The sequence below is a fragment of the Electrona antarctica genome, assembly GCF_951216825.1.
Source record: "Electrona antarctica genome assembly, chromosome: 7".
Lineage (NCBI taxonomy): Eukaryota > Metazoa > Chordata > Actinopteri > Myctophiformes > Myctophidae > Electrona > Electrona antarctica.
The window spans coordinates 41,432,690-41,438,305 of NC_136812.1; the positions used below are offsets into that span (position 1 = coordinate 41,432,690).

Here is a 5,616-nt window from a genome sequence, read left to right on the forward strand (position 1 = left end):
TGAATGTTCAAGCAATCCCCATTTGTGGGTGTGCAACTGTGCATTGCCCCCTAGTGGACACATCATGCTACTGTAGTACATTTAATGTATTTGGAAATGGTCTATTATTGTCTCCACCAGGCCGAAGGCATGGGGAGAGAGTATGTTTTGCACTCCGTCCGTCCGTCCGTCCTTCCGTCTGTCCGTTATCAGCTAATCTCCGGCACCGCTGGCCCGATCCATGCCAAACTGTGCACACACACTCCCTGGATGCCAACGACGAACCTCTGCCCCAAATATTCCTCAACGGCCTGTTATAGCGCCACCATGAGGCCGATTTAGGCAAAACACATTTCTGTAGATAACCCGTACACATTTTATCCATACATCACACAATTCGGTATACACTATCTCCATAGTCATGTGATCAACACGGATCTGCACCATTTCCCATCTTCCATCCTGATTGGCTAAGATTGGCTTCCAAAGCTCACATGATTGGTCCGTTTCGAACAAAATGCCACAAATCACAAACACAGTGTCCAATTTCCATGAAATTATACACACACATTTCCACTAGGCCGAGGATGACATTAGCCTGGTTAATAAACCAGACCGAATCAGCCGTTGGCAAAAAAAATGTGTGTGATATTAATCTGGCTTATTAGCCAGGCTAGGATGACATGACACTATTTCTTTCCCCAAATCAGCCTCACGGTGGCGCTATAACAGGCCAATTCCTGTTTTTACCTATAACTGCATCGATCTGTATACAACTTATGTATGCGCACTCCCTAGAGGCCATGGAAAAACATTTTCCCTGCATCCCTCTACATCTGCCGGTTATAGCGCCACCATGAGGCCAATTTCTGCAAAACACATTGTTTATGTTAGTCGCACAGATTTCATCCAAAGCGGTACACATGATCTCTGTAGTCATGAGATCAAGACGAGCCTGTTGGATTTCTCAGATTCTACACTGATTATCTAAGATTGCCTTCCAAAGTTCTCAGGAGTAGCCCTTTTTGTACAAAATGCTGCACATGTCCTGCTCATCCAGAATTCTATCCTCAGAGATGCTATGAGTGATCTGGCTCTGCATTTCCTCAACAAAATGAAGAAAATTGTTGCAAGAAAACAAACAAAACATGTTTATATTACTCCTAAACATTTTTCCAAACATCACACACTCCTGGTGGAGACCTGTGCCCAGAAGGGCACTTTTTCTAGTTTTCAGTGTGATCCTCCTATTCACAAAAAGATAAGGGATTGGGCTATAATGGAAAAAAAAAAATAGGCTTGGTGAATCTTTCATTATTGAAATAGTTTTTTTTTTTTTAAATAAGTGAACTGTTCATATCTACAGGCTAATTCAGGTCAAGAGACCATCCATTTTTTAGGAGAAAGAACAAAGGATAATGGAAGTGATGCAATAAGGTGGCATTTTGCCCCATGTATGGGTTTTTCCCCCAGTGTGGGGCAATAGATGTCTCCATCAAGTAATTAGGTTCCCAGTGCCCACTTAGTACCAATGTGTATAGAATTTATATCAAAATGTGAACTGTCTCAAGACACTTTCTGAAGGGGTAATAAATCATCTGTGAATCTGAAGATTTCAGTTTATTAAGCCATCTTGACAAAGCATTTAGATCAGTTCAGTAATTATACATGTGATCATCCTCCAATTCCATGCGGTCAGTCTTCATTGCGGTGTCTGGGGTAAGGCGAGGGAACGTTATTTGCATATCTATTTGTACAAAAGAGTTTAATACATTTAAAATAATCATGAATAGGACTAGAATCAGAGAGCTGATCCTCAGCTTCTGGTGGTGTAAGTAAGTTGTTCCCAAACATTTTAGCTCAAGACCCAAGAAAGAAATTAGACGTTTGCCTGGGACCCAAACTACTAGTGATATAATAGCCAATCTACAAGCTCACAACACTGAAGATCTGCCATTTACACCACTTCTTAATTATATAGTTTTGAGTGGTGTAAACCACGCCAACAACTGGCTTTGTACCCGTGTACCCGTGTTTGTACCAAAAAAATTAGCATGGTTACTATGGTCACTGACATTACGTCAGACCACAGCTGATCAGGCTATATAAGACCCTGCACCACTCAGTTCACACGGGTGTGATTTTTATTTAATTTATGGAATGTCTTAGATTTGTTTACTCGAGTTGTGACCCCAAAATAATTGGTCTGTGACCCACAAATGGGTACTTCTTGGGTACTACTTGTTAAAAGGTTAAAGTGTTTGTTCAATAACAGGGGGCCAACAGTCTCAGTAAACAGATTATAAATCTTATTACAAGTTCGGTATTCAAAATGTACTTTACGTACCAAAAGTAGGCTACTTTATGCAGAATGCTCATTGCTCACCACCAAGTTTTCAAACTCCTTTGAAAATGCAGATCTACAAGCTCACAATGCGACGTGTTGCGAGCTTGTACTGCATATCGGCCATTTTCAAATTGCCAAAAGTCTATCTATAAATTATAGGTTTGAAGTGGTTTTGAATTGTAACAATCGAAATCTACAAAATGACAAGTTAAAGTTTTCAAAGAACAGTGAAGACAAAATTACAATATGTAGAGGGTTAAAGTATTGACACACCTTGGAAGAGGCTGAGGAGTACTATCCCCATAGTAGGAGCTCATGAGATCCTTTATGAAATTCTTCTCGGCAGTCTCCCGGGCACCCTTCCGGTACACTGCCTCCTTCGAGGCCCCAGTCTCACTATAGTACGTGGCCGCTCCCGTTTTATCGGCCTCTCAGTTCCTGGGCGAGGGCAGCATAGTAATAGACGCTGAAAAGGGCCATTTGCAGAAGCTGACAACACAATGAAGAGTTATAAAGGCTCAGACCAGAAATTGTGACCTTATCAGTACAAAGTATATATTTGATGATGTGAAGTAGATAGATAAGGATTTGGGGGCCCCTTTCAAGAGCTATTGTGGAGCACATCACACTACCCTTTTCTTTACTCATTATTGGGTCGAACTGGGCAAACGGTTCCGCCAGAGGCTAGAGCCAAGAATAATTCAGGCATCATATTCTTGGACATTGAGTAAAAGTCAGTCTCACTTGAGCCAAATGCGAACGAAAATAAAAGCCTGGGTACTGAGGCTACACTTTTCTGAAACAACTGCAAGTAAGACTTCGCTGGCAAAATGGGGAACAGCAGACAATAAAGACTGAAGCTGATGATTCAGACTGAGTGAGTAGGCTAAATGATTCTAATCTGTCAGTCCGACCACCCTTGTTGAAATGTGCTATAGGCGATATGCCTTCCTTAGAGTAGTTCACCCCAAAAATGACTTATTTTCTATCAATTACACACCCCATTAAGCCTTGAATTCATGGGGGTTTTAGTTTGTCGCATTCCTAAGCCAATAATTTGATGACCGGCAAAGAGTCTCCGGTAGGAGTCTCCATTGCCTGATGACTCGGTCATTAAATTATTGGCTCAGAAATGCAACAAAAACAAAAAAGAAATTGATGGGATGTGTAGGTTTTGGGTGAACTACTCCTTTAAGGGTTGAGTTTTGATTTTTAAGGGGTGCTAGCCCCTTCTATAAACAGCTTTTGTCCCCACACGTCTCAAGATTTGCCATTGACAATGAACGGAGAAATTACGATACATGTCCTTTTTAGGTTCTGATGTGTTCATTGCTAGTATTACAAATAGTGTGAATAGGCTTGTGTGAATAGGCTTTTGTTACAATAGATCTATCACCATGGGTGCCACTTACCCCATGATTTTCATTACTCATAGTCTGTAGCTCTTGAAGTTGTGCTTTAATTGATCTGAATTCATCGAAAATAAACTGGACAGCGGGTTGGGGATGACGGACACGGGGAGGATCTTCCACATGGTCGATAGCCGCAACTTCCACATGGCCAGCAGTTTCGCCAACAACACGACGTGGAGGAAGTGGTCCCACTGGTCCCCAGTACCCGCATGTATCAATGGAAGCCCCTCTGTGTTTCAGAGAGTAATGGAATTAGAATTACCAAAGGAAAATTGGTGGATTGTTAGATCAGATGTAAAAATTCCACAGCAAAGAGACATTAAGTGAAACTGGTAATTATTATGTTTTTACTTTTTTCCCCTCATGTGCAGAAGCAGAACTAGAATTGTTAATTCAAATACAGATTCATGGGATCTGGCTTTCCTCTTTTGGGCCTGTAGGTGAATATTTCAAATTAAAACAGTTCACAATGTGTCACAGTGGTGAATTGTATGCTTGTAGATCGGCCATCTTTAAGTAGCCAAATAGACTGCAGGGCTGTATTTGACCCAATAAAATCTACTGAATGAATGTCTCTGAACGTAGGCTACCGGCTGCCGGTGCTGCTGCGACCAGAAGGACCAGTATGGACATGGATACCAGCAAACACAGCTGCATCTAGTAACAGTTCATAATGAAGAAAAGATTATTATTTGAAGAAAATAATCATGAATGAATGGCTACAGAAATGAGATGGCATATGACTTAATGTCTTGGTGTAGTCTTCTTTACCATCAAATGCTAAAGTACAATCAACCGAAGTTCACTGAAAGAACAGTAGGCTATAAAAGAAAACTAAATGGACTCACTGTGTTTATCATGTTGGCTGGTTGCTGAATCCCAAATCAGGATGAGTAGGCTACAGAATGAGGAGCTGGATTTATAATAAACACTCAACAGAAACTAACAGTTATTGAATTGACTATACTTTGTAATGATTTAAGTCAATATAAATGTCATATGTAGCGGGTGAGAGCTAGATAGTTATCTTCTTCTTCTTTTTGTTGTTTAACGGCGGTTGGCTTCCAGTTTTTGGAGCATTACCGCCACCTTCTGACCCAAATTATGGATCAAATTTAAACTATACCTGCCATATCAAAACTCGACTAAAATAAAAAGGTTAATGTCCACCCATTGTGATCCCACCCCATCCTTTATTCCATTCAGTTACTCAGACCCTCAGGCACTGAGAAATCCTCCCTCAGCACACTGTCCAGATCTTGCCCAGTGACATCCACCACCCTCAAGAATCTTCTGGCTGCTTCCAGCACCATCTTTATTCTTTCCGACTTGCTTGAGATTTCGACAGCACAGTTTATAACCATAGCTATAAAAGCCAGGAACCGGGTCTTATCCATACATATGCAGATGCCATCATTGCCATGTCCATTTTCCCTTCCCTCTTTTTCTGTTTCCCTCTTTTCATTGTGCTTCTCCACTCTCTTTACCACCTCTGCATAAGACATTTTTCATTTCTGCCTTCATCTTGTGTATCTTAACCTCCTTCACTTTCCTCGTACACTTCTCTGACCCAGCATAATGCTCTCCTCCACAGTGCATGCACTTTGCCTGTTCTTTCCCTTCACACTCTCCTTTACAGTTCTCTTTCCCACACCTCCCACATCTTTTCTTTCCCCTGCACACAGATGCTACATGCCCATACTCTTGGCAGCAATAGCATCTTAGTGGTGCTCTTTCAAAAGGCCTAACACGGAAGCTAGTGTACCCAACATATACACGCTCTGGCAAAACATCACCCTGAAATGTCAGACAAACTGACGAGCTGTCCTCCCGTTTCCCCTCCCTGAATCGTGTCATCCTCCTTATCACACCAACTCC

The 5,616-nt window shown here is 41.6% G+C and overlaps 1 long non-coding RNA gene across 2 annotated transcripts; it reads right to left on the reverse strand.

The window, feature by feature from the left end:
* Positions 1–1,580: 1,580 nt before the first annotated feature.
* Positions 1,581–4,770, reverse strand: LOC306926706. 2 transcript variants are annotated; one of them, XR_013790420.1, is made up of 6 exons: positions 4,587–4,770; positions 4,329–4,395; positions 4,090–4,172; positions 3,739–3,967; positions 2,600–2,815; positions 1,581–1,693 (listed from the first exon to the last, which is right to left on the reverse strand). It is a non-coding gene; the product is annotated as an uncharacterized lncRNA (long non-coding RNA). The 2 variants fall into 2 exon arrangements; XR_013790419.1 differs by lacking the exon at positions 4,090–4,172.
* Between the last annotated feature and the right edge of the window lie 846 nt (positions 4,771–5,616).